Consider the following 26,505-nt stretch of genomic DNA (forward strand, 5'->3'; position numbering starts at 1 on the left):
GTAGTTTGCGCAGTGCAATGGAGACGTGGAAACTTGTTGTGGCCCAGTGTTTTGCAGTTGGACGACAAGAGTGGTACACAGTAGCAAAAAGCGAGGCACTGAGTTTGCATGAACAGTGGAGTGCAGAATGGCGCTCGAGATGTGCTTGTTACCTCAGGTGCTGTGTGATTGTCGACAAGGAGTGAAAACGGAGCAATTTGTGACCCCCCTTTCAATTTAAGACGTTAAAAACAGACGGAATTTGCATTCGTAATACCAGAGCATCGAAACTACTTGGAACTCTTGTGTATATGAACGTGTCCGCGCCTTTGTACTCTGGTCCCTTCAGCGCTACAAACCAACCAAGCATCGTGTCCGTGCACATCAGAGACTCAAGGAATGGAGAATAGCGCAGTTTAGTCGCGGATGGGGGCGTAGCTCAGTTGGTAGAGCGTTCGCTTTGCATGTGAAAGGTCCCGGGTTCAAGCCCCAGCGCCTCCATGTTTTGTGGTCAGTGGATGCCAAGTGTTGATCGCGGCGAACCTAAAGGCACGCAAGATGTTGCAAAGCCAGCGTCACAGACTTGTATGATGCATACTGACGTAAGGAGAGCAAGATGTATGTGTGGGGACCGGCTGTCATCGAGTGCAGGTCTGTCTTAGGTATCACGGCTTAACGTCATTGAAGTCTAGAGAGTGGACAACACGTTCGTCTTACTCAGAGCGGTGTCCGAATTCTATTTTCGACGTGATGCGTGCCACTTCCATTGTGGCCAACTACGATTCAATACAGAATGCACGAAACCTGAAAGACACCCTCACAGATACATAGAGAGTAGTGTTTGTCTGCGGAATAATGGGAGTGCAAGCGTCTGTGACATTGATATTGCTGTATGTAGCACAATTTATCATGGAGGGGGGGTAGCTCAGATGGTAGAGCGCTCGCTTAGCATGCGAGAGGTACTGGGATCGATACCCAGCGCCTCCAGAATTTTTAACACACCTACATGCGCACCTTGCCATGCAAGTGGAGTAATTCACAGCCAGCAGATGTGTCTAGGCAGATACAAGAGAACGATTAGCATCCACAATTGGCAAGCGTGCTGTTATTCGTGCGCAGGAAGCACCCTCCTCCAACTCCTACACTTAATTTACAAACAGTACAAGTGTTCCCATAAGATTCTTAAGCCTACGTCGGAAAGATCTGCCTTACGCCGGGTTCACGTAAATCCCACTGCACATTCCTATTCTTTGCGTGCAGTCGGCTGCTACTGGTGTTGCTAGTTGTGACTTCTGATAACAGATGCCGTAGCAATCAATTCATGGAGTGATTTGTATGTTCTGCGATAGTCTGTCTCTGACAAGCAAGCACAGGTGACATAGGTGCGAACGCAGGAAGCTTGCAGCCCCTCGCTGCCTGCAGACACCGAGCAGCCACACTAGGAGGGCGGCCTAAGCCGTAGGCGAAATGTGCTCATTCGCTTTGGGGCGACGTCGAACTATAAATGAGGCTGTCACTAGCGTGAGCGTCGTGTAAAGTCGTAAAAGTCGGCTGCATGGGCGAGTGCCATGTTTGGGGAGCGTTTCGTAGTTTGCGCAGTGCAATGGAGACGTGGAAACTTGTTGTGGCCCAGTGTTTTGCAGTTGGACGACAAGAGTGGTACACAGTAGCAAAGAGCGAGGCACTGAGTTTGCATGAACAGTGGAGTGCAGAATGGGGCTCGAGATGTGCTTGTTACCTCAGGTGCTGTGTGATTGTCGACAAGGAGTGAAAACGGAGCAATTTGTGACCCCCCTTTCAATTTAAGACGTTAAAAACAGACGGAATTTGCATTCGTAATACCAGAGCATCGAAACTACTTGGAACTCTTGTGTATATGAACGTGTCCGCGCCTTTGTACTCTGGTCCCTTCAGCGCTACAAACCAACCAAGCATCGTGTCCGTGCACATCAGAGTCGCAAGGTATGGAGAATAGCGCAATTTGGTCGCGGATGGGGGCGTAGCTCAGTTGGTAGAGCGTTCGCTTTGCATGTGAAAGGTCCCGGGTTCAAGCCCCGGCGCCTCCTTGTTTTGTGGTCAGTGGATGCCAACTGTTAATCGCGGCGATCCTAAAGGCACGCAAGATGTTGCAAAGCCAGCGTCACAGACTTGTATGATGCATACTGACGTAAGGAGAGCAAGATGTATGTGTGGGGACCGGCTGTCATCGAGTGCAGGTCTGTCTTAGGTATCACGGCTTAACGTCATTGAAGTCTAGAGAGTGGACAACACGTTCGTCTTACTCAGAGCGGTGTCCGAATTCTATTTTCGACGTGATGCGTGCCACTTCCATTGTGGCCAACTACGATTCAATACAGAATGCACGAAACCTGAAAGACACCCTCACAGATACATACAGAGTAGTGTTTGTCTGCGGAATAATGGGAGTGCAAGCGTCTGTGACATTGATATTGCTGTATGTAGCACAATTTATCATGCAGGGGGCGTAGCTCAGATGGTAGAGCGCTCGCTTACCATGCGAGAGGTACTGGGATCGATACCCAGCGCCTCCAGAATTTTTAACACACCTACATGCGCACCTTGCCATGCAAGTGGCGTAATTCACAGCCAGCAGATGTGTCTAGGCAGATACAAGAGAACGATTAGCATCCACAATTGGCAAGCGTGCTGTTATTCGTGCGCAGGAAGCACCCTCCTCCAACTCCTACACTTAATTTACAAACAGTACAAGTGTTCCCATAAGATTCTTAAGCCTACGTCGGAAAGATCTGCCTTACGCCGGGTTCACGTAAATCCCACTGCACATTCCTATTCTTTGCGTGCAGTCGGCTGCTACTGGTGTTGCTAGTTGTGACTTCTGATAACAGATGCCGTAGCAATCAATTCATGGAGTGATTTGTATGTTTTGCGATAGTCTGTCTCTGACAAGCAAGCACAGGTGACATAGGTGCGAACGCAGGAAGCTTGCAGCCCCTCGCTGCCTGCAGACACCGAGCAGCCACACTAGGAGGGCGGCCTAAGCCGTAGGCGAAATGTGCTCATTCGCTTTGGGGCGACGTCGAACTATAAATGAGGCTGTCACTAGCGTGAGCGTTGCGTGAAGTCGTAAAAGTCGGCTGCATGGGCGAGTGCCATGTTTGGGGAGCGTTTCGTAGTTTGCGCAGTGCAATGGAGACGTGGAAACTTGTTGTGGCCCAGTGTTTTGCAGTTGGACGACCAGAGTGGTACACAGTAGCAAAGAGCGAGGCACTGAGTTTGCATGAACAGTGGAGTGCAGAATGGGGCTCGAGATGTGCTTGTTACCTCAGGTGCTGTGTGATTGTCGACAAGGAGTGAAAACGGAGCAATTTGTGACCCCCCTTTCAATTTAAGACGTTAAAAACAGAAGGAATTTGCATTCGTAATACCAGAGCATCGAAACTACTTGGAACTCTTGTGTATATGAACGTGTCCGCGCCTTTGTACTCTGGTCCCTTCAGCGCTACAAACCAACCAAGCATCGTGTCCGTGCACATCAGAGTCTCAGGGAATGGAGAATAGCGCAGTTTGGCCGCGGATGGGGGCGTAGCTCAGTTGGTAGAGCGTTCGCTTTGCATGTGAAAGGTCCCGGGTTCAAGCCCCGGCGCCTCCTTGTTTTGTGGTCAGTGGATGCCAAGTGTTGATCGCGGCGAACCTAAAGGCACGCAAGATGTTGCAAAGCCAGCGTCACAGACTTGTATGATGCATACTGACGTAAGGAGAGCAAGATGTATGTGTGGGGACCGGCTGTCATCGAGTGCAGGTCTGTCTTAGGTATCACGGCTTAACGTCAATGAAGTCTAGAGAGTGGACAACACGTTCGTCTTACTCTGAGCGGTGTCCGAATTCTATTTTCGACGTGATGCGTGCCACTTCCATTGTGGCCAACTACGATTCAATACAGAATGCACGAAACCTGAAAGACACCCTCACAGATACATAGAGAGTAGTGTTTGTCTGCGGAATAATGGGAGTGCAAGCGTCTGTGACATTGATATTGCTGTATGTAGCACAATACATCATGGAGGGGGCGTAGCTCAGATGGTAGAGCGCTCGCTTAGCATGCGAGAGGTACTGGGATCGATACCCAGCGCCTCCAGAATTTTTAACACACCTACATGCGCACCTTGCCATGCAAGTGGAGTAATTCACAGCCAGCAGATGTGTCTAGGCAGATACAAGAGAACGATTAGCATCCACAATTGGCAAGCGTGCTGTTATTCGTGCGCAGGAAGCACCCTCCTCCAACTCCTACACTTAATTTACAAACAGTACAAGTGTTCCCATAAGATTCTTAAGCCTACGTCGGAAAGATCTGCCTTACGCCGGGTTCACGTAAATCCCACTGCACATTCCTATTCTTTGCGTGCAGTCGGCTGCTACTGGTGTTGCTAGTTGTGACTTCTGATAACAGATGCCGTAGCAATCAATTCATGGAGTGATTTGTATGTTTTGCGATAGTCTGTCTCTGACAAGCAAGCACAGGTGACATAGGTGCGAACGCAGGAAGCTTGCAGCCCCTCGCTGCCTGCAGACACCGAGCAGCCACACTAGGAGGGCGGCCTAAGCCGTAGGCGAAATGTGCTCATTCGCTTTGGGGCGACGTCGAACTATAAATGAGGCTGTCACTAGCGTGAGCGTTGCGTGAAGTCGTAAAAGTCGGCTGCATGGGCGAGTGCCATGTTTGGGGAGCGTTTCGTAGTTTGCGCAGTGCAATGGAGACGTGGAAACTTGTTGTGGCCCAGTGTTTTGCAGTTGGACGACCAGAGTGGTACACAGTAGCAAACAGCGAGGCACTGAGTTTGCATGAACAGTGGAGTGCAGAATGGGGCTCGAGATGTGCTTGTTACCTCAGGTGCTGTGTGATTGTCGACAAGGAGTGAAAACGGAGCAATTTGTGACCCCCCTTTCAATTTAAGACGTTAAAAACAGAAGGAATTTGCATTCGTAATACCAGAGCATCGAAACTACTTGGAACTCTTGTGTATATGAACGTGTCCGCGCCTTTGTACTCTGGTCCCTTCAGCGCTACAAACCAACCAAGCATCGTGTCCGTGCACATCAGAGTCTCAGGGAATGGAGAATAGCGCAGTTTGGCCGCGGATGGGGGCGTAGCTCAGTTGGTAGAGCGTTCGCTTTGCATGTGAAAGGTCCCGGGTTCAAGCCCCGGCGCCTCCTTGTTTTGTGGTCAGTGGATGCCAAGTGTTGATCGCGGCGAACCTAAAGGCACGCAAGATGTTGCAAAGCCAGCGTCACAGACTTGTATGATGCATACTGACGTAAGGAGAGCAAGATGTATGTGTGGGGACCGGCTGTCATCGAGTGCAGGTCTGTCTTAGGTATCACGGCTTAACGTCAATGAAGTCTAGAGAGTGGACAACACGTTCGTCTTACTCTGAGCGGTGTCCGAATTCTATTTTCGACGTGATGCGTGCCACTTCCATTGTGGCCAACTACGATTCAATACAGAATGCACGAAACCTGAAAGACACCCTCACAGATACATAGAGAGTAGTGTTTGTCTGCGGAATAATGGGAGTGCAAGCGTCTGTGACATTGATATTGCTGTATGTAGCACAATACATCATGGAGGGGGCGTAGCTCAGATGGTAGAGCGCTCGCTTAGCATGCGAGAGGTACTGGGATCGATACCCAGCGCCTCCAGAATTTTTAACACACCTACATGCGCACCTTGCCATGCAAGTGGAGTAATTCACAGCCAGCAGATGTGTCTAGGCAGATACAAGAGAACGATTAGCATCCACAATTGGCAAGCGTGCTGTTATTCGTGCGCAGGAAGCACCCTCCTCCAACTCCTACACTTAATTTACAAACAGTACAAGTGTTCCCATAACATTCTTAAGCCTACGTCGGAAAGATCTGCCTTACGCCGGGTTCACGTAAATCCCACTGCACATTCCTATTCTTTGCGTGCAGTCGGCTGCTACTGGTGTTGCTAGTTGTGACTTCTGATAACAGATGCCGTAGCAATCAATTCATGGAGTGATTTGTATGTTTTGCGATAGTCTGTCTCTGACAAGCAAGCACAGGTGACATAGGTGCGAACGCAGGAAGCTTGCAGCCCCTCGCTGCCTGCAGACACCGAGCAGCCACACTAGAAGGGCGGCCTAAGCCGTAGGCGAAATGTGCTCATTCGCTTTGGGGCGACGTCGAACTATAAATGAGGCTGTCACTAGCGTGAGCGTTGCGTGAAGTCGTAAAAGTCGCATACATGGGCGAGTGCCATGTTTGGGGAGCGTTTTGTAGTTTGCGCAGTGCAATGGAGACGTGGAAACTTGTTGTGGCCCAGTGTTTTGCAGTTGGACGACAAGAGTGGTACACAGTAGCAAAGGGCGAGGCACTGAGTTTGCATGAACAGTGGAGTGCAGAATGGCGCTCGAGATGTGCTTGTTACCTCAGGTGCTGTGTGATTGTCGACAAGGAGTGAAAACGGAGCAATTTGTGACCCCCCTTTCAATTTAAGACGTTAAAAACAGACGGAATTTGCATTCGTAATACCAGAGCACCGAAACTACTTGGAACTCTTGTGTATATGAACGTGTCCGCGCCTTTGTACTCTGGTCCCTTCAGCGCTACAAACCAACCAAGCATCGTGTCCGTGCACATCAGAGTCTCAAGGAATGGAGAATAGCGCAGTTTGGTCGCGGATGGGGGCGTAGCTCAGTTGGTAGAGCGTTCGCTTTGCATTTGGAAGGTCCCGGGTTCAAGTCCCGGCGCCTCCATGTTTTGTGGTCAGTGGATGCCAAGTGTTGATCGCGGCGAACCTAAAGGCACTCAAGATGTTGCAAAGCCAGCGTCACAGACTTGTATGATGCATACTGACGTAAGGTGAGCAAGATGTATGTGTGGGGACCGGCTGTCATCGAGTGCCGGTCTGTCTTAGGTATCACGGCTTAACGTCATTGAAGTCTAGAGAGTGGACAACACGTTCGTCTTACTCAGAGCGGTGTCCGAATTCTATTTTCGACGTGATGCGTGCCACTTCCATTGTGGCCAACTACGATTCAATACAGAATGCACGAAACCTGAAAGACACCCTCACAGATACATAGAGAGTAGTGTTTGTCTGCGGAATAATGGGAGTGCAAGCGTCTGTGACATTGATATTGCTGTATGTAGCGCAATTTATCATGGAGGGGGCGTAGCACAGATGGTAGAGCGCTCGCTTAGCATGCGAGAGGTACTGGGATCGATACCCAGCGCCTCCAGAATTTTTAACACACCTACATGCGCACCTTGCCATGCAAGTGGAGTAATTCACAGCCAGCAGATGTGTCTAGGCAGATACAAGAGAACGATTAGCATCCACAATTGGCAAGCGTGCTGTTATTCGTGCGCAGGAAGCACCCTCCTCCAACTCCTACACTTAATTTACAAACAGTACAAGTGATCCCATAACATTCTTAAGCCTACGTCGGAAAGATCTGCCTTACGCCGGGTTCACGTAAATCCCACTGCACATTCCTATTCTTTGCGTGCAGTCGGCTGCTACTGGTATTGCTAGTTGTGACTTCTGATAACAGATGCCGTAGCAATCAATTCATGGAGTGATTTGTATGTTTTGCGATAGTCTGTCTCTGACAAGCAAGCACAGGTGACATAGGTGCGAACGCAGGAAGCTTGCAGCCCCTCGCTGCCTGCAGACACCGAGCAGCCACACTAGGAGGGCGGCCTAAGCCGTAGGCGAAATGTGCTCATTCGCTTTGGGGCGACGTCGAACTATAAATGAGGCTGTCACTAGCGTGAGCGTTGCGTGAAGTCGTAAAAGTCGGCTGCATGGGCGAGTGCCATGTTTGGGGAGCGTTTCGTAGTTTGCGCAGTGCAATGGAGACGTGGAAACTTGTTGTGGCCCAGTGTTTTGCAGTTGGACGACAAGAGTGGTTCACAGTAGCAAAGAGCGAGGCACTGAGTTTGCATGAACAGTGGAGTGCAGAATGGCGCTCGAGATGTGCTTGTTACCTCAGGTGCTGTGTGATTGTCGACAAGGAGTGAAAACGGAGCAATTTGTGACCCCCCTTTCAATTTAAGACGTTAAAAACAGACGGAATTTGCATTCGTAATACCAGAGCATCGAAACTACTTGGAACTCTTGTGTATATGAACGTGTCCGCGCCTTTGTACTCTGGTCCCTTCAGCGCTACAAACCAACCAAGCATCATGTCCGTGCACATCAGAGTCTCAAGGAATGGAGAATAGCGCAGTTTGGTCGCGGATGGGGGCGTAGCTCGGTTGGTAGAGCGTTCGCTTTGCATGTGGAAGGTCCCGGGTTCAAGCCCCGGCGCCTCCATGTTTTGTGGTCAGTGGATGCCAAGTGTTGATCGCGGCGAACCTAAAAGCACGCAAGATGTTGCAAAGCCAGCGTCACAGACTTGTATGATGCATACTGACGTAAGGAGAGCAAGATGTATGTGTGGGGACCGGCTGTCATCGAGTGCAGGTCTGTCTTAGGTATCACGGCTTAACGTCATTGAAGTCTAGAGAGTGGACAACACGTTCGTCTTACTCAGAGCGGTGTCCGAATTCTATTTTTGACGTGATGCGTGCCACTTCCATTGTGGCCAACTACGATTCAATACAGAATGCACGAAACCTGAAAGACACCCTCACAGATGCATAGAGAGTAGTGTTTGTCTGCGGAATAATGGGAGTGCAAGCGTCTGTGACATTGATATTGCTGTATGTAGCACAATTTATCATGGAAGGGGCGTAGCTCAGATGGTAGAGCGCTCGCTTAGCATGCGAGAGGTACTGGGATCGATACCCAGCGCCTCCAGAATTTTTAACACACCTACATGCGCACCTTGCCATGCAAGTGGAGTAATTCACAGCCAGCAGATGTGTCTAGGCAGATACAAGAGAACGATTAGCATCCACAATTGGCAAGCGTGCTGTTATTCGTGCGCAGGAAGCACCCTCCTCCAACTCCTACACTTAATTTACAAACAGTACAAGTGTTCCCATAACATTCTTAAGCCTACGTCGGAAAGATCTGCCTTACGCCGGGTTCACGTAAATCCCACTGCACATTCCTATTCTTTGCGTGCAGTCGGCTGCTACTGGTGTTGCTAGTTGTGACTTCTGATAACAGATGCCGTAGCAATCAATTCATGGAGTGATTTGTATGTTTTGCGATAGTCTGTCTCTGACAAGCAAGCACAGGTGACATAGGTGCGAACGCAGGAAGCTTGCAGCCCCTCGCTGCCTGCAGACACCGAGCAGCCACACTAGGAGGGCGGCCTAAGCCGTAGGCGAAATGTGCTCATTCGCTTTGGGGCGACGTCGAACTATAAATGAGGCTGTCACTAGCGTGAACGTTGCGTGAAGTCGTAAAAGTCGGCTGCATGGGCGAGTGCCATGTTTGGGGAGCGTTTCGTAGTTTGCGCAGTGCAATGGAGACGTGGAAACTTGTTGTGGCCCAGTGTTTTGCAGTTGGACGACAAGAGTGGTACACAGTAGCAAAGGGCGAGGCACTGAGTTTGCATGAACAGTGGAGTGCAGAATGGCGCTCGAGATGTGCTTGTTACCTCAGGTGCTGTGTGATTGTCGACAAGGAGTGAAAACGGAGCAATTTGTGACCCCCCTTTCAATTTAAGACGTTAAAAACAGACGGAATTTGCATTCGTAATACCAGAGCATCGAAACTACTTGGAACTCTTGTGTATATGAACGTGTCCGCGCCTTTGTACTCTGGTCCCTTCAGCGCTACAAACCAACCAAGCATCGTGTCCGTGCACATCAGAGTCTCAAGGAATGGAGAATAGCGCAGTTTGGTCGCGGATGGGGGCGTAGCTCGGTTGGTAGGGCGTTCGCTTTGCATGTGGAAGGTCCCGGGTTCAAGCCCCGGTGCCTCCATGTTTTGTGGTCAGTGGATGCCAAGTGTTGATCGCGGCGAACCTAAAGGCACGCAAGATGTTGCAAAGCCAGCGTCACAGACTTGTATGATGCATACTGACGTAAGGAGAGCAAGATGTATGTGTGGGGACCGGCTGTCATCGAGTGCAGGTCTGTCTTAGGTATCACGGCTTAACGTCATTGAAGTCTAGAGAGTGGACAACACGTTCGTCTTACTCAGAGCGGTGTCCGAATTCTATTTTCGACGTGATGCGTGCCACTTCCATTGTGGCCAACTACGATTCAATACAGAATGCACGAAACCTGAAAGACACCCTCACAGATGCATAGAGAGTAGTGTTTGTCTGCGGAATAATGGGATTGCAAGCTTCTGTGACATTGATATTGCTGTATGTAGCACAATTTATCATGGAGGGGGCGTAGCTCAGATGGTAGGGCGCTCGCATAGAATGCGAGAGGTACTGGGATCGATACCCAGCGCCTCCGGAATTTTTAACACACCTACATGCGCACCTTGCCATGCAAGTGGAGTAATTCACAGCCAGCAGATGTGTCTAGGCAGATACAAGAGAACGATTAGCATCCACAATTGGCAAGCGTGCTGTTATTCGTGCGCAGGAAGCACCCTCCTCCAACTCCTACACTTAATTTACAAACAGTACAAGTGTTCCCATAAGATTCTTAAGCCTACGTCGGAAAGATCTGCCTTACGCCGGGTTCACGTAAATCCCACTGCACATTCCTATTCTTTGCGTGCAGTCGGCTGCTACTGGTGTTGCTAGTTGTGACTTCTGATAACAGATGCCGTAGCAATCAATTCATGGAGTGATTTGTATGTTTTGCGATAGTCTGTCTCTGACAAGCAAGCACAGGTGACATAGGTGCGAATGCAGGAAGCTTGCACCCCCTCGCTGCCTGCAGACACCGAGCAGCCACACTAGGAGGGCGGCCTAAGCCGTAGGCGAAATGTGCTCATTCGCTTTGGGGCGACGTCGAACTATAAATGAGGCTGTCACTAGCGTGAGCGTTGCGTGAAGTCGTAAAAGTCGGCTGCATGGGCGAGTGCCATGTTTGGGGAGCGTTTCGTAGTTTGCGCAGTGCAATGGAGACGTGGAAACTTGTTGTGGCCCAGTGTTTTGCAGTTGGACGACAAGAGTGGTACACAGTAGCAAAGAGCGACGCACTGAGTTTGCATGAACAGTGGAGTGCAGAATGGGGCTCGAGATGTGCTTGTTACCTCAGGTGCTGTGTGATTGTCGACAAGGAGTGAAAACGGAGCAATTTGTGACCCCCCCCCCCTTTCAATTTAAGACGTTAAAAACAGACGGAATTTGCATTCGTAATACCAGAGCATCGAAACTACTTGGAACTCTTGTGTATATGAACGTGTCCGCGCCTTTGTACTCTGGTCCCTTCAGCGCTACAAACCAACCAAGCATCGTTTCCGTGCACATCAAAGTCGCAAGGAATGGAGAATAGCGCAGTTTAGTCGCGTATGGCGGCGTAGCTCAGTTGGTAGAGCGTTCACTTTGCATGTGAAAGGTCCCGGGTTCAAGCCCCGGCGCCTGCATGTTTTGTGGTCAGTGGATGCCAAGTGTTGATCGCGGCGAACCTAAAGGCACGCAAGATGTTGCAAAGCCAGCGTCACAGACTTGTATGATGCATACTGACGTAAGGAGAGCAAGATGTATGTGTGGGGACCGGCTGTCATCGAGTGCAGGTCTGTCTTAGGTATCACGGCTTAACGTCATTGAAGTCTAGAGAGTGGACAACACGTTCGTCTTACTCAGAGCGGTGTCCGAATTCTATTTTCGACGTGATGCGTGCCACTTCCATTGTGGCCAACTACGATTCAATACAGAATGCACGAAACCTGAAAGACACCCTCACAGATACATAGAGAGTAGTGTTTGTCTGCGGAATAATGGGAGTGCAAGCGTCTGTGACATTGATATTGCTGTATGTAGCACAATTTATCATGGAGGGGGCGTAGCTCAGATGGTAGAGCACTCGCTTAGCATGCGAGAGGTATTGGGATCGATACCCAGCGCCCACAGAATTTTTAACACACCTACATGCGCACCTTGCCGTGCAAGTGGAGTAATTCACAGCCAGCAGATGTGTCTAGGCAGATACAAGACAACGATTAGCATCCACAATTGGCAAGCGTGCTGTTATTCGTGCGCAGGAAGCACCCTCCTCCAACTCCTACACTTAATTTACAAACAGTACAAGTGTTCCCATAAGATTCTTAAGCCTACGTCGGAAAGATCTGCCTTACGCCGGGTTCACGTAAATCCCACTGCACATTCCTATTCTTTGCGTGCAGTCGGCTGCTACTGGTGTTGCTAGTTGTGACTTCTGATAACAGATGCCGTAGCAATCAATTCATGGAGTGATTTGTATGTTTTGCGATAGTCTGTCTCTGACAAGCAAGCACAGGTGACATAGGTGCGAACGCAGGAAGCTTGCAGCCCCTCGCTGGCTGGAGACACCATGGCACCAACACTAGGAGGGCGGCCTAAGCCGTAGGCGAAATGTGCTCATTCGCTTTGGGGCGACGTCGAACTATACATGAGGCTGTCACTAGCGTGAGCGTCGCGTAAAGTCGTAAAAGTCGGCTGCATGGGCGAGTGCCATGTTTGGGGAGCGTTTCGTACTTTGCGCAGTGCAATGGAGACGTGGAAACTAGTTGTGGCCCAGTGTTTTGCAGTTGGACGACAAGAGTGGTACACAGTAGCAAAGAGCGAGGCACTGAGTTTGCATGAACAGTGGAGTGCAGAATGGCGCTCGAGATGTGCTTGTTACCTCAGGTGCTGTGTGATTGTCGACAAGGAGTGAAAACGGAGCAATTTGTGACCCCCCCCCCACTTTCAATTTAAGACGTTAAAAACAGACGGAATTTGCATTCGTAATACCAGAGCATCGAAACTACTTGGAACTCTTGTGTATATGAACGTGTCCGCGCCTTTGTACTCTGGTCCCTTCAGCGCTACAAACCAACCAAGCATCGTTTCCGTGCACACCAGAGTCGCAAGGAATGGAGAATAGCGCAGTTTGGTCGCGGATGGGGGCGTAGCTCAGTTGGTAGAGCGTTCGCTTTGCATGTGGAAGGTGCCGGGTTCAAGCCCCGGCGCCTCCATGTTTTGTGGTCAGTGGATGCCAAGTGTTGATCGCGGCGAACCTAAAGGCACGCAAGATGTTGCAAAGCCAGCGTCACAGACTTGTATGATGCATACTGACGTAAGGAGAGCAAGATGTATGTGTGGGGACCGGCTGTCATCGAGTGCAGGTCTGTCTTAGGTATCACGGCTTAACGTCATTGAAGTCTAGAGAGTGGACAACACGTTCGTCTTACTCAGAGCGGTGTCCGAATTCTATTTTCGACGTGATGCGTGCCACTTCCATTGTGGCCAACTACGATTCAATACAGAATGCACGAAACCTGAAAGACACCCTCACAGATACATAGAGAGTAGTGTTTGTCTGCGGAATAATGGGAGTGCAAGCGTCTGTGACATTGATATTGCTGTATGTAGCACAATTTATCATGGAGGGGGCGTAGCTCAGATGGTAGAGCGCTCGCTTAGTATGCGAGAGGTACTGGGATCGATACCCAGCGCCCCCAGAACTTTTAACACACCTACATGCGCACCTTGCCGTGCAAGTGGAGTAATTCACAGCCAGCAGATGTGTCTAGGCAGATACAAGACAACGATTAGCATCCACAATTGGCAAGCGTGCTGTTATTCGTGCGCAGGAAGCACCCTCCTCCAACTCCTACACTTAATTTACAAACAGTACAAGTGTTCCCATAACATTCTTAAGCCTACGTCGGAAAGATCTGCCTGACGCCGGGTTCACGTAAATCCCACTGCACATTCCTATTCTTTGCGTGCAGTCGGCTGCTACTGGTGTTGCTAGTTGTGACTTCTGATAACAGATGCCGTAGCAATCAATTCATGGAGTGATTTGTATGTTTTGCGGTAGTCTGTCTCTGACAAGCAAGCACAGGTGACATAGGTGCGAACGCAGGAAGCTTGCAGCCCCTCGCTGCCTGCAGACACCGAGCAGCCACACTAGGAGGGCGGCCTAAGCCGTAGGCGAAATGTGCTCATTCGCTTTGGGGCGACGTCGAACTATAAATGAGGCTGTCACTAGCGTGAGCGTCGCGTAAAGTCGTAAAAGTCGGCTGCATGGGCGAGTGCCATGTTTGGGGAGCGTTTCGTAGTTTGCGCAGTGCAATGGAGACGTGGAAACTTGTTGTGGCCCAGTGTTTTGCAGTTGGACGACAAGAGTGGTACACAGTAGCAAAGAGCGAGGCACTGAGTTTGCATGAACAGTGGAGTGCAGAATGGGGCTCGAGATGTGCTTGTTACCTCAGGTGCTGTGTGATTGTCGACAAGGAGTGAAAACGGAGCAATTTGTGACCCCCCTTTCAATTTAAGACGTTAAAAACAGACGGAATTTGCATTCGTAATACCAGAGCATCGAAACTACTTGGAACTCTTGTGTATATGAACGTGTCCGCGCCTTTGTACTCTGGTCCCTTCAGCGCTACATACCAACCAAGCATCGTTTCCGTGCACACCAGAGTCGCAAGGAATGGAGAATAGCGCAGTTTGGTCGCGGATGGGGGCGTAGCTCAGTTGGCAGAGCGTTCGCTTTGCATGTCGAAGGTCCCGGGTTCAAGCCCCGGCGCCTCCATGTTTTGTGATCAGTGGATGCCAAGTGTTGATCGCGGCGAACCTAAAGGCACGCAAGATGTTGCAAAGCCAGCGTCACAGACTTGTATGATGCATACTGACGTAAGGAGAGCAAGATGTATGTGTGGGGACCGGCTGTCATCGAGTGCAGGTCTGTCTTAGGTATCACGGCTTAACGTCATTGAAGTCTAGAGAGTGGACAACACGTTCGTCTTACTCAGAGCGGTGTCCGAATTCTATTTTCGACGTGATGCGTGCCACTTCCATTGTGGCCAACTACGATTCAATACAGAATGCACGAAACCTGAAAGACACCCTCACAGATACATAGAGAGTAGTGTTTGTCTGCGGAATAATGGGAGTGCAAGCGTCTGTGACATTGATATTCCTGTATGTAGCACAATTTATCATGGAGGGGGCGTAGCTCAGATGGTAGAGCACTCGCTTAGCATGCGAGAGGTATTGGGATCGATACCCAGCGCCCACAGAATTTTTAACACACCTACATGCGCACCTTGCCGTGCAAGTGGAGTAATTCACAGCCAGCAGATGTGTCTAGGCAGATACAAGACAACGATTAGCATCCACAATTGGCAAGCGTGCTGTTATTCGTGCGCAGGAAGCACCCTCCTCCAACTCCTACACTTAATTTACAAACAGTACAAGTGTTCCCATAAGATTCTTAAGCCTACGTCGGAAAGATCTGCCTTACGCCGGGTTCACGAAAACTCCACTGCACATTCCTATTCTTTGCGTGCAGTCGGCTGCTACTGGTGTTGCTAGTTGTGACTTCTGATAACAGATGCCGTAGCAATCAATTCATGGAGTGATTTGTATGTTTTGCGATAGTCTGTCTCTGACAAGCAAGCACAGGTGACATAGGTGCGAACGCAGGAAGCTTGCAGCCCCTCGCTGGCTGGAGACACCATGGCACCAACACTAGGAGGGCGGCCTAAGCCGTAGGCGAAATGTGCTCATTCGCTTTGGGGCGACGTCGAACTATACATGAGGCTGTCACTAGCGTGAGCGTCGCGTAAAGTCGTAAAAGTCGGCTGCATGGGCGAGTGCCATGTTTGGGGAGCGTTTCGTACTTTGCGCAGTGCAATGGAGACGTGGAAACTAGTTGTGGCCCAGTGTTTTGCAGTTGGACGACAAGAGTGGTACACAGTAGCAAAGAGCGAGGCACTGAGTTTGCATGAACAGTGGAGTGCAGAATGGGGCTCGAGATGTGCTTGTTACCTCAGGTGCTGTGTGATTGTCGACAAGGAGTGAAAACGGAGCAATTTGTGACCCCCCTTTCAATTTAAGACGTTAAAAACAGACGGAATTTGCATTCGTAATACCAGAGCATCGAAACTACTTGGAACTCTTGTGTATATGAACGTGTCCAGGCCTTTGTACTCTGGTCCCTTCAGCGCTACAAACCAACCAAGCATCGTTTCCGTGCACATCAGAGTCGCAAGGAATGGAGAATAGCGCAGTTTGGTCGCGGATGGGGGAGTAGCTTAGTTGGTAGAGCGTTCGCTTTGCATGTGAAAGGTCCCGGGTTCAAGCCCCGGCGCCTCCATGTTTTGTGGTCAGTGGATGCCAAGTGTTGATCGCGGCGAACCTAAAGGCACGCAAGATGTTGCAAAGCCAGCGTCACAGACTTGTATGATGCAAACTGACGTAAAGAGAGCAAGATGTATGTGTGGGGACCGGCTGTCATCGAGTGCAGGTCTGTCTTAGGTATCACGGCTTAACGTCATTGAAGTCTAGAGAGTGGACAACACGTTCGTCTTACTCAGAGCGGTGTCCGAATTCTATTTTCGACGTGATGCGTGCCACTTCCATTGTGGCCAACTACGATTCAATACAGAATGCACGAAACCTGAACGACACCCTCACAGATACATAGAGAGTAGTGTTTGTCTGCGGAATAATGGGAGTGCAAGCGTCTGTGACATTGATATTGCTGTATGCAGCACAATTTATCATGGAGGGGGCGTAGCTCAGATGGTAGAGCGCTCACTTAGCATGCGAGAGGTACTGGGATCGATACCCAGCGACTACAGAATTTTTAACACACCTACATGCGCACCTTGCCATGCAAGTGGAGTAATTCACAGCCAGCAGATGTGTCTAGGCAGATACAAGAGAACGATTAGCATCCACAATTGGCAAGCGTGCTGTTATTCGTGCGCAGGAAGCACCCTCCTCCAACTCCTACACTTAATTTACAAACAGTACAAGTGTTCCCATAAGATTCTTAAGCCTACGTCGGAAAGATCTGCCTTACGCCGGGTTCACGTAAATCCCACTGCACATTCCTATTCTTTGCGTGCAGTCGGCTGCTACTGGTGTTGCTAGTTGTGACTTCTGATAACAGATGCCGTAGCAATCAATTCATGGAGTGATTTGTATGTTTTGCGATAGTCTGTCTCTGACAAGCAAGCACAGGTGACATAGGTGCGAACGCAGGAAGCTTGCAGCCCCTCGCTGCCTGCAGACACCGAGCAGCCACACTAGGAGGGCGGCCTAAGCCGTAGGCGAAATGTGCTCATTCGCTTTGGGGCGACGTCGAACTATAAATGAGGCTGTCACTAGCGTGAGCGTCGTGTAAAGTCGTAAAAGTCGGCTGCATGGGCGAGTGCCATGTATGGGGAGCGTTTCGTAGTTTGCGCAGTGCAATGGAGACGTGGAAACTTGTTGTGGCCCAGTGTTTTGCAGTTGGACGACAAGAGTGGTACACAGTAGCAAAGAGCGAGGCACTGAGTTTGCATGAACAGTGGAGTGCAGAATGGGGCTCGAGATGTGCTTGTTACCTCAGGTGCTGTGTGATTGTCGACAAGGAGTGAAAACGGAGCAATTTGTGACCCCCCTTTTCAATTTAAGACGTTAAAAACAGACGGAATTTGCATTCGTAATACCAGAGCATCGAAACTACTTGGAACTCTTGTGTATATGAACGTGTCCGCGCCTTTGTACTCTGGTCCCTTCAGCGCTACAAACCAACCAAGCATCGTTTCCGTGCACATCAAAGTCGCAAGGAATGGAGAATAGCGCAGTTTGGTCGCGGATGGGGGCGTAGCTTAGTTGGTAGAGCGTTCGCTTTGCATGTGAAAGGTCCCGGGTTCAAGCCCCGGCGCCTCCATGTTTTGTGGTCAGTGGATGCCAAGTGTTGATCGCGGCGAACCTAAAGGCACGCAAGATGTTGCAAAGCCAGCGTCACAGACTTGTATGATGCAAACTGACGTAAAGAGAGCAAGATGTATGTGTGGGGACCGGCTGTCATCGAGTGCAGGTCTGTCTTAGGTATCACGGCTTAACGTCATTGAAGTCTAGAGAGTGGACAACACGTTCGTCTTACTCAGAGCGGTGTCCGAATGCTATTTTCGACGTGATGCGTGCCACTTCCATTGTGGCCAACTACGATTCAATACAGAATGCACGAAACCTGAAAGACACCCTCACAGATACATAGAGAGTAGTGTTTGTCTGCGGAATAATGGGAGTGCAAGCGTCTGTGACATTGATATTGCTGTATGTAGTACAATTTATCATGGAGGGGGCGTAGCTCAGATGGTAGAGCGCTCGCTTAGCATGCGAGAGGTACTGGGATCGATACCCAGCGCTTCCAGAATTCTTAACACACCTACATGCGCATCTTGCCGTGCAAGTGGAATAATTCACAGCCAGCAGATGTGTCTAGGCAGATACAAGAGAACGATTAGCATCCACAATTGGCAAGCGTGCTGTTATTCGTGCGCAGGAAGCACCCTCCTCCAACTCCTACACTTAATTTACAAACAGTACAAGTGTTCCCATAAGATTCTTAAGCCTACGTCGGAAAGATCTGCCTTACGCCGGGTTCACGTAAATCCCACTGCACATTCCTATTCTTTGCGTGCAGTCGGCTGCTACTGGTGTTGCTAGTTGTGACTTCTGATAACAGATGCCGTAGCAATCAATTCATGGAGTGATTTGTATGTTTTGCGATAGTCTGTCTCTGACAAGCAAGCACAAGTGACATAGGTGCGCACGCAGGAAGCTTGCAGCCCCTCGCTGCCTGCAGACACCGAGCAGCCACACTAGGAGGGCGGCCTAAGCCGTAGGCGAAATGTGCTCATTCGCTTTGGGGCGACGTCGAACTATAAATGAGGCTGTCACTAGCGTGAGCGTTGCGTGAAGTCGTAAAAGTCGGCTGCATGGGCGAGTGCCATGTTTAGGGATCGTTTCGTAGTTTGCGCAGTGCAATGGAGACGTGGAAACTTGTTGTGGCCCAGTTTTTTGCAGTTGGACGACAAGAGTGGTACACAGTAGCAAAGAGCGAGGCACTGAGTTTGCATGAACAGTGGAGTGCAGAATGGGGCTCGAGATGTGCTTGTTACCTCAGGTGCTGTGTGATTGTCGACAAGGAGTGAAAACGGAGCAATTTGTGACCCCCCTTTTCAATTTAAGACGTTAAAAACAGACGGAATTTGCATTCGTAATACCAGAGCATCGAAACTACTTGGAACTCTTGTGTATATGAACGTGTCCGCGCCTTTGTACTCTGGTCCCTTCAGCGCTACAAACCAACCAAGCATCGTTTCCGTGCACATCAGAGTCGCAAGGAATGGAGAATAGCGCAGTTTGGTCGCGGATGGGGGCGTAACTTAGTTGGTAGAGCGTTCGCTTTGCATGTGAAAGGTCCCGGGTTCAAGCCCCGGCGCCTCCATGTTTTGTGGTCAGTGGATGCCAAGTGTTGATCGCGGCGAACCTAAAGGCACGCAAGATGTTGCAAAGCCAGCGTCACAGACTTGTATGATGCAAACTGACGTAAAGAGAGCAAGATGTATGTGTGGGGACCGGCTGTCATCGAGTGCAGGTCTGTCTTAGGTATCACGGCTTAACGTCATTGAAGTCTAGAGAGTGGACAACACGTTCGTCTTACTCAGAGCGGTGTCCGAATTCTATTTTCGACGTGATGCGTGCCACTTCCATTGTGGCCAACTACGATTCAATACAGAATGCACGAAACCTGAAAGACACCCTCACAGATACATAGAGAGTAGTGTTTGTCTGCGGAATAATGGGAGTGCAAGCGTCTGTGACATTGATATTGCTGTATGTAGCACAATTTATCATGGAGGGGGCGTAGCTCAGATGGTAGAGCGCTCACTTAGCATGCGAGAGGTACTGGGATCGATACCCAGCGCCTCCAGAATTTTTAACGCACCTACATGCGCACCTTGCCGTGCAAGTGGAGTAATTCACAGCCAGCAGATGTGTCTAGGCAGATACAAGAGAACGATTAGCATCCACAATTGGCAAGCGTGCTGTTATTCGTGCGCAGGAAGCACCCTCCTCCAACTCCTACACTTAATTTACAAACAGTACAAGTGTTCCCATAAGATTCTTAAGCCTACGTCGGAAAGATCTGCCTTACGCCGGGTTCACGTAAATCCCACTGCACATTCCTATTCTTTGCGTGCAGTCGGCTGCTACTGGTGTTGCTAGTTGTGACTTCTGATAACAGATGCCGTAGCAATCAATTCATGGAGTGATTTGTATGTTTTGCGATAGTCTGTCTCTGACAAGCAAGCACAGGTGACATAGGTGCGAACGCAGGAAGCTTGCAGCCCCTCGCTGCCTGCAGACACCGAGCAGCCACACTAGGAGGGCGGCCTAAGCCGTAGGCGAAATGTGCTCATTCGCTTTGGGGCGACGTCGAACTATACATGAGGCTGTCACTAGCGTGAGCGTCGTGTAAAGTCGTAAAAGTCGGCTGCATGGGCGAGTGCCATGTATGGGGAGCGTTTCGTAGTTTGCGCAGTGCAATGGAGACGTGGAAACTTGTTGTGGCCCAGTTTTTTGCAGTTGGACGACAAGAGTGGTACACAGTAGCAAAGAGCGAGGCACTGAGTTTGCATGAACAGTGGAGTGCAGAATGGGGCTCGAGATGTGCTTGTTACCTCAGGTGCTGTGTGATTGTCGGCAAGGAGTGAAAACGGAGCAATTTGTGACCCCCCTTTCAATTTAAGACGTTAAAAACAGACGGAATTTGCATTCGTAATACCAGAGCATCGAAAATACTTGGAACTCTTGTGTATATGAACGTGTCCGCGCCTTTGTACTCTGGTCCCTTCAGCGCTACAAACCAACCAAGCATCGTTTCCGTGCACATCAGAGTCTCAAGGAATGGAGAATAGCGCAGTTTGGTCGCGGATGGGGGCGTAGCTCAGTTGGTAGAGCGTTCGCTTTGCATGTGAAAGGTCCCGGGTTCAAGCCCCGGCGCCTCCATGTTTTGTGGTCAGTGGATGCCAAGTGTTGATCGCGGCGAACCTAAAGGCACGCAAGATGTTGCAAAGCCAGCGTCACAGACTTGTATGATGCATACTGACGTAAAGAGAGCAAGATGTATGTGTGGGGACCGGCTGTCATCGAGTGCAGGTCTGTCTTAGGTATCACGGCTTAACGTCATTGAAGTCTAGAGAGTGGACAACACGTTCGTCTTACTCAGAGCGGTGTCCGAATTCTATTTTCGACGTGATGCGTGCCACTTCCATTGTGGCCAACTACGATTCAATACAGAATGCACGAAACCTGAAAGACACCCTCACAGATACATAGAGAGTAGTGTTTGTCTGCGGAATAATGGGAGTGCAAGCGTCTGTGACATTGATATTGCTGTATGTAGCACAATATATCAGGGAGGGGGCGTAGCTCAGATGGTAGAGCGCTCGCTTAGCATGCGAGAGGTACTGGGATCGATACCCAGCGCCTCCAGAATTTTTAACACACCTACATGCGCACCTTGCCGTGCAAGTGGAGTAATTCACAGCCAGCAGATGTGTCTAGGCAGATACAAGAGAACGATTAGCATCCACAATTGGCAAGCGTGCTGTTATTCGTGCGCAGGAAGCACCCTCCTCCAACTCCTACACTTAATTTACAAACAGTACAAGTGTTCCCATAAGATTCTTAAGCCTACGTCGGAAAGATCTGCCTTACGCCGGGTTCACGTAAATCCCACTGCACATTCCTATTCTTTGCGTGCAGTCGGCTGCTACTGGTGTTGCTAGTTGTGACTTCTGATAAAAGATGCCGTAGCAATCAATTCATGGAGTGATTTGTATGTTTTGCGATAGTCTGTCTCTGACAAGCAAGCACAGGTGACATAGGTGCGAACGCAGGAAGCTTGCAGCCCCTCGCTGCCTGCAGACACCGAGCAGCCACACTAGGAGGGCGGCCTAAGCCGTAGGCGAAATGTGCTCATTCGCTTTGGGGCGACGTCGAACTATAAATGAGGCTGTCACTAGCGTGAGCGTCGTGTAAAGTCGTAAAAGTCGGCTGCATGGGCGAGTGCCATGTATGGGGAGCGTTTCGTAGTTTGCGCAGTGCAATGGAGACGTGGAAACTTGTTGTGGCCCAGTGTTTTGCAGTTGGACGACAAGAGTGGTACACAGTAGCAAAGAGCGAGGCACTGAGTTTGCATGAACAGTGGAGTGCAGAATGGGGCTCGAGATGTGCTTGTTACCTCAGGTGCTGTGTGATTGTCGACAAGGAGTGAAAACGGAGCAATTTGTGACCCCCCTTTCAATTTAAGACGTTAAAAACAGACGGAATTTGCATTCGTAATACCAGAGCATCGAAACTACTTGGAACTCTTGTGTATATGAACGTGTCCGCGCATTTGTACTCTGGTCCCTTCAGCGCTACAAACCAACCAAGCATCGTTTCCGTGCACATCAGAGTCGCAAGGAATGGTGAATAGCGCAGTTTGGTAGCGGATGGGGGCGTAGCTCAGTTGGTAGAGCGCTCACTTAGCATGCGAGAGTTACTGGGATCGATACCCAGTGCCTCCAGAATTTTTAACACACCTACATGCGCACCTTGCCGTGCAAGTGGAGTAATTCACAGCCAGCAGATGTGTCTAGGCAGATACAAGAGAACGATTAGCATCCACAATTGGCAAGCGTGCTGTTATTCGTGCGCAGGAAGCACCCTCCTCCAACTCCTACACTTAATTTACAAACAGTACAAGTGTTCCCATAAGATTCTTAAGCCTACGTCGGATAGATCTGCCTTACGCCGGGTTCACGTAAATCCCACTGCACATTCCTATTCTTTGCGTGCAGTCGGCTGCTACTGGTATTGCTAGTTGTGACTTCTGATAGCAGATGCCGTAGCAATCAATTCATGGAGTGATTTGTATGTTTTGCGATAGTCTGTCTCTGACAAGCAAGCACAGGTGACATAGGTGTGAACGCAGGAAGCTTGCAGCCCCTCGCTGCCTGCAGACACCGAGCAGCCACACTAGGAGGGCGGCCTAAGCCGTAGGCGAAATGTGCTCATTCGCTTTGGGGCGACGTCGAACTATAAATGAGGCTGTCACTAGCGGGAGCGTCGTGTAAAGTCGTAAAAGTCGGCTGCATGGGCGAGTGCCATGTTTGGGGAGCGTTTCGTAGTTTGCGCAGTGCAATGGAGACGTGGAAACTTGTTGTGGCCCAGTGTTTTGCAGTTGGACGACAAGAGTGGTACACAGTAGCAAAGAGCGAGGCACTGAGTTTGCATGAACAGTGGAGTGCAGATTGGGGCTCGAGATGTGCTTGTTACCTCAGGTGCTGTGTGATTGTCGACAAGGAGTGAAAACGGAGCAATTTGTGACCCCCCCCCCCCCTTTCAATTTAAGACGTTAAAAACAGACGGAATTTGCATTCTTAATACCAGAGCATCGAAACTACTTGGAACTCTTGTGTATATGAACGTGTCCGCGCCTTTGTACTCTGGTCCCTTCAGCGCTACAAACCAACCAAGCATCGTTTCCGTGCACATCAGAGTCGCAAGGAATGGAGAATAGCGCAGTTTGGTCGCGGATGGGGGCGTAGCTCAGTTGGTAGAGCGTTCGCTTTGCGTGTGAAAAGACCCGGGTTCAAGCCCCGGCGCTTCCATGTTTTGTGGTCAGTGGATGCCAAGTGTTGATCGCGGCGAACCTAAAGGCATGCAAGATGTTGCAAAGCCAGCGTCACAGACTTGTATGATGCATACTGACGTAAGGAGAGCAAGATGTATGTGTGGGGACCGGCTGTCATCGAGTGCAGGTCTGTCTTAGGTATCACGGCTTAACGTCATTGAAGTCTAGAGAGTGGACAACACGTTCGTCTTACTCAGAGCGGTGTCCGAATTCTATTTTCGACGTGATGCGTGCCACTTCCATTGTGGCCAACTACGATTCAATACAGAATGCACGAAACCTGAAAGACACCCTCACAGATACATAGAGAGTAGTGTTTGTCTGCGGAATAATGGGAGTGCTAGCGTCTGTGACATTGATATTGCTGTATGTAGCACAATTTATCATGGAGGGGGCGTAGCTCAGGTGGTAGAGCGCTCGCTTAGCATGCGAGAGGTACTGGGATCGATACCCAGCGCCTCCAGAATTTTTAACACACCTACATGCGCACCTTGCCGTGCAAGTGGAGTAATTCACAGCCAGCAGATGTGTCTAGGCAGATACAAGAGAACGATTAGCATCCACAATTGGCAAGCGTGCTGTTATTCGTGCGCAGGAAGCACCCTCCTCCAACTCCTACACTTAATTTACAAACAGTACAAGTGTTCCCATAAGATTCTTAAGCCTACGTCGGAAAGATCTGCCTTACGCCGGGTTCACGTAAATCCCACTGCACATTCCTATTCTTTGCGTGCAGTCGGCTGCTACTGGTGTTGCTAGTTGTGACTTCTGATAACAGATGCCGTAGCAATCAATTCATGGAGTGATTTGTATGTTTTGCGATAGTCTGTCTCTGACAAGCAAGCACAGGTGACATAGGTGCGAACGCAGGAAGCTTGCAGCCCCTCGCTGCCTGCAGACACCGAGCAGCCACACTAGGAGGGCGGCCTAAGCCGTAGGCGAAATGTGCTCATTCGCTTTGGGGCGACGTCGAACTATAAATGAGGCTGTCACTAGCGGGAGCGTCGTGTAAAGTCGTAAAAGTCGGCTGCATGGGCGAGTGCCATGTTTGGGGAGCGTTTCGTAGTTTGCGCAGTGCAATGGAGACGTGGAAACTTGTTGTGGCCCAGTGTTTTGCAGTTGGACGACAAGAGTGGTACACAGTAGCAAAGAGCGAGGCACTGAGTTTGCATGAACAGTTGAGTGCAGAATGGGGCTCGAGATGTGCTTGTTACCTCAGGTGCTGTGTGATTGTCGACAAGGAGTGAAAACGGAGCAATTTGTGACCCCCCTTTCAATTTAAGACGTTAAAAACAGACGGAATTTGCATTCGTAATACCAGAGCATCGAAACTACTTGGAACTCTTGTGTATATGAACGTGTCCGCGCCTTTGTACTCTGGTCCCTTCAGCGCTACAAACCAACCAAGCATCGTGTCCGTGCACATCAGAGTCTCAAGAAATGTAGAATAGCGCAGTTTGGTAGCGGATGGGGGCGTAGCTCAGTTGGTAGAGCGTTCGCTTTGCATGTGAAAAGTCCCGGGTTCAAGCCCCGTCGCCTCCATGTTTTGTGGTCAGTGGATGCCAAGTGTTGATCGCGGCGAATCTAAAGGCACGCAAGACGTTGCAAAGCCAGCGTCACAGACTTGTATGATGCATACTGACGTAAGGAGAGCAAGATGTATGTGTGGGGACCGGCTGTCATCGAGTGCAGGTCTGTCTTAGGTATCACGGCTTAACGTCATTGAAGGCTAGAGAGTGGACAACACGTTCGTCTTACTCAGAGCGGTGTCCGAATTCTATTTTCGACGTGATGCGTGCCACTTCCATTGTGGCCAACTACGATTCAATACAGAATGCACGAAACCTGAAAGACACCCTCACAGATACATAGAGAGTAGTGTTTGTCTGCGGAATAATGGGAGCGCAAGCGTCTGTGACATTGATATTGCTGTATGTAGCACAATTTATCATGGAGGGGGCGTAGCTCAGATGGTCAGTGCGGCTCTCGCAGCCGAGCGAAGCGGACGTGCGGTGTGTGCTCTCCGCTGGCAGAGAGGGCCCGCGCGCCTTGTTTACTTTCTTCGGCCGACACTAACGTGACGCCGTAGCGCTCCAAGACCATGGCAAACCAGTACAGAAGATCAACCTTGAAGTTCACATTTCGGAACGACTTTACCCGACCAAAGGCGCTCGAAGTCGAACGTTTTTTAAAAGAGGAAGCCAAGATCCCGGGTGCCGACATTGTCGGCATTCACTTTTCGATCGTCAGTAGCACGGTCTATGTAAAGCTCATAAACGAAACTACTTGCGACAAGGTGCTTCGAGAGATGAAACAAGAACTCCGCTTCTGCCACGCAGATGGAAATGTTGGCAACGTCGAGGTCGGCCATGCCGCAATGGGACTGCGGACTATACGCATCTTCGAACTTCCATTTGAACTCCCGGCGGCAGAAGTTGTAGCGGCGCTCCGCCCCTACGGCACGGTACACGAACACGTGGCTGAAAAATGGACCCAGTTTAAGACGTATCCAGTACTCAATGGAGTACGCCAAGTGCGCATAGATCTCCAACGACACGTGCCATCCTATCTACAGATAGGTGGATGCCGGGCCATAGTTATTTATGACGGCCAACCGAAGACGTGCTCCGGATGCGGTAAGGAAGGTCACCTTCGTTCCGAGTGCCTCCAGCGTCGGATCACACAACTCCCACCGAAGGACGTTGCACCACCAGCGGCGAAGACTATTCTACCCGTTACTTACGCGGCGGCGCTCACGACTTTCTCCACACAACAGACACGGCCGACCGCTTCAGCGGTACAAGAATCACTTTCCACGGACAAAGACCTGGATGATCCGCCGACCTGGCCAGTGGTGGAAAATAGCACTACAACTCTGGAGCTACCGAACGCGACAGACATTGACGCCAGTAAGATGGCAATTGATTCCCTTATTGTACCGACCGAAGCGTTTGTTCCGGCGGAGCATGAGTCAGTGCCGTCTTCTGACAA

General features: G+C 50.1%; 28 non-coding genes across 28 annotated transcripts; all 28 read left to right on the forward strand.

Annotated features, from left to right (window-relative positions):
* Positions 1-407: 407 nt before the first annotated feature.
* Trnaa-ugc (transfer RNA alanine (anticodon UGC)) lies at positions 408-480 on the forward strand. The gene has a single exon. It is a non-coding gene; the product is annotated as a tRNA-Ala (tRNA).
* Positions 481-893: 413 nt separating this feature from the next.
* Positions 894-966, forward strand: Trnaa-agc (transfer RNA alanine (anticodon AGC)). Its single transcript has one exon. It is a non-coding gene; the product is annotated as a tRNA-Ala (tRNA).
* A 1,006-nt stretch (positions 967-1,972) lies between these two features.
* Positions 1,973-2,045, forward strand: Trnaa-ugc (transfer RNA alanine (anticodon UGC)). The gene has a single exon. It is a non-coding gene; the product is annotated as a tRNA-Ala (tRNA).
* Positions 2,046-2,458: 413 nt separating this feature from the next.
* On the forward strand, positions 2,459-2,531 carry Trnag-acc (transfer RNA glycine (anticodon ACC)). The gene has a single exon. It is a non-coding gene; the product is annotated as a tRNA-Gly (tRNA).
* A 1,006-nt stretch (positions 2,532-3,537) lies between these two features.
* Positions 3,538-3,610, forward strand: Trnaa-ugc (transfer RNA alanine (anticodon UGC)). The gene has a single exon. It is a non-coding gene; the product is annotated as a tRNA-Ala (tRNA).
* A 413-nt stretch (positions 3,611-4,023) lies between these two features.
* Trnaa-agc (transfer RNA alanine (anticodon AGC)) lies at positions 4,024-4,096 on the forward strand. The gene has a single exon. It is a non-coding gene; the product is annotated as a tRNA-Ala (tRNA).
* A 1,006-nt stretch (positions 4,097-5,102) lies between these two features.
* Trnaa-ugc (transfer RNA alanine (anticodon UGC)) lies at positions 5,103-5,175 on the forward strand. Its single transcript has one exon. It is a non-coding gene; the product is annotated as a tRNA-Ala (tRNA).
* Positions 5,176-5,588: 413 nt separating this feature from the next.
* Positions 5,589-5,661, forward strand: Trnaa-agc (transfer RNA alanine (anticodon AGC)). The gene has a single exon. It is a non-coding gene; the product is annotated as a tRNA-Ala (tRNA).
* A 1,006-nt stretch (positions 5,662-6,667) lies between these two features.
* Trnaa-ugc (transfer RNA alanine (anticodon UGC)) lies at positions 6,668-6,740 on the forward strand. Its single transcript has one exon. It is a non-coding gene; the product is annotated as a tRNA-Ala (tRNA).
* A 413-nt stretch (positions 6,741-7,153) lies between these two features.
* Positions 7,154-7,226, forward strand: Trnaa-agc (transfer RNA alanine (anticodon AGC)). The gene has a single exon. It is a non-coding gene; the product is annotated as a tRNA-Ala (tRNA).
* Positions 7,227-8,232: 1,006 nt separating this feature from the next.
* Trnaa-ugc (transfer RNA alanine (anticodon UGC)) lies at positions 8,233-8,305 on the forward strand. The gene has a single exon. It is a non-coding gene; the product is annotated as a tRNA-Ala (tRNA).
* A 413-nt stretch (positions 8,306-8,718) lies between these two features.
* On the forward strand, positions 8,719-8,791 carry Trnaa-agc (transfer RNA alanine (anticodon AGC)). Its single transcript has one exon. It is a non-coding gene; the product is annotated as a tRNA-Ala (tRNA).
* A 1,006-nt stretch (positions 8,792-9,797) lies between these two features.
* On the forward strand, positions 9,798-9,870 carry Trnaa-ugc (transfer RNA alanine (anticodon UGC)). Its single transcript has one exon. It is a non-coding gene; the product is annotated as a tRNA-Ala (tRNA).
* A 1,498-nt stretch (positions 9,871-11,368) lies between these two features.
* Positions 11,369-11,440, forward strand: Trnaa-ugc (transfer RNA alanine (anticodon UGC)). The gene has a single exon. It is a non-coding gene; the product is annotated as a tRNA-Ala (tRNA).
* Positions 11,441-12,939: 1,499 nt separating this feature from the next.
* Positions 12,940-13,012, forward strand: Trnaa-ugc (transfer RNA alanine (anticodon UGC)). The gene has a single exon. It is a non-coding gene; the product is annotated as a tRNA-Ala (tRNA).
* A 413-nt stretch (positions 13,013-13,425) lies between these two features.
* Trnat-agu (transfer RNA threonine (anticodon AGU)) lies at positions 13,426-13,498 on the forward strand. Its single transcript has one exon. It is a non-coding gene; the product is annotated as a tRNA-Thr (tRNA).
* Positions 13,499-14,504: 1,006 nt separating this feature from the next.
* On the forward strand, positions 14,505-14,577 carry Trnaa-ugc (transfer RNA alanine (anticodon UGC)). The gene has a single exon. It is a non-coding gene; the product is annotated as a tRNA-Ala (tRNA).
* Positions 14,578-16,070: 1,493 nt separating this feature from the next.
* Trnaa-ugc (transfer RNA alanine (anticodon UGC)) lies at positions 16,071-16,143 on the forward strand. The gene has a single exon. It is a non-coding gene; the product is annotated as a tRNA-Ala (tRNA).
* Positions 16,144-17,636: 1,493 nt separating this feature from the next.
* On the forward strand, positions 17,637-17,709 carry Trnaa-ugc (transfer RNA alanine (anticodon UGC)). Its single transcript has one exon. It is a non-coding gene; the product is annotated as a tRNA-Ala (tRNA).
* A 413-nt stretch (positions 17,710-18,122) lies between these two features.
* On the forward strand, positions 18,123-18,195 carry Trnaa-agc (transfer RNA alanine (anticodon AGC)). Its single transcript has one exon. It is a non-coding gene; the product is annotated as a tRNA-Ala (tRNA).
* Positions 18,196-19,202: 1,007 nt separating this feature from the next.
* Trnaa-ugc (transfer RNA alanine (anticodon UGC)) lies at positions 19,203-19,275 on the forward strand. The gene has a single exon. It is a non-coding gene; the product is annotated as a tRNA-Ala (tRNA).
* Positions 19,276-19,688: 413 nt separating this feature from the next.
* Trnaa-agc (transfer RNA alanine (anticodon AGC)) lies at positions 19,689-19,761 on the forward strand. The gene has a single exon. It is a non-coding gene; the product is annotated as a tRNA-Ala (tRNA).
* A 1,006-nt stretch (positions 19,762-20,767) lies between these two features.
* On the forward strand, positions 20,768-20,840 carry Trnaa-ugc (transfer RNA alanine (anticodon UGC)). Its single transcript has one exon. It is a non-coding gene; the product is annotated as a tRNA-Ala (tRNA).
* Positions 20,841-21,253: 413 nt separating this feature from the next.
* Positions 21,254-21,326, forward strand: Trnaa-agc (transfer RNA alanine (anticodon AGC)). The gene has a single exon. It is a non-coding gene; the product is annotated as a tRNA-Ala (tRNA).
* A 1,006-nt stretch (positions 21,327-22,332) lies between these two features.
* Trnaa-agc (transfer RNA alanine (anticodon AGC)) lies at positions 22,333-22,405 on the forward strand. Its single transcript has one exon. It is a non-coding gene; the product is annotated as a tRNA-Ala (tRNA).
* A 1,013-nt stretch (positions 22,406-23,418) lies between these two features.
* Positions 23,419-23,491, forward strand: Trnaa-ugc (transfer RNA alanine (anticodon UGC)). The gene has a single exon. It is a non-coding gene; the product is annotated as a tRNA-Ala (tRNA).
* Positions 23,492-23,904: 413 nt separating this feature from the next.
* Positions 23,905-23,977, forward strand: Trnaa-agc (transfer RNA alanine (anticodon AGC)). Its single transcript has one exon. It is a non-coding gene; the product is annotated as a tRNA-Ala (tRNA).
* A 1,006-nt stretch (positions 23,978-24,983) lies between these two features.
* On the forward strand, positions 24,984-25,056 carry Trnaa-ugc (transfer RNA alanine (anticodon UGC)). The gene has a single exon. It is a non-coding gene; the product is annotated as a tRNA-Ala (tRNA).
* The last annotated feature ends 1,449 nt before the right edge of the window (positions 25,057-26,505 follow it).

This window comes from Schistocerca gregaria, chromosome 6, assembly GCF_023897955.1.
Source record: "Schistocerca gregaria isolate iqSchGreg1 chromosome 6, iqSchGreg1.2, whole genome shotgun sequence".
NCBI lineage: Eukaryota > Metazoa > Arthropoda > Insecta > Orthoptera > Acrididae > Schistocerca > Schistocerca gregaria.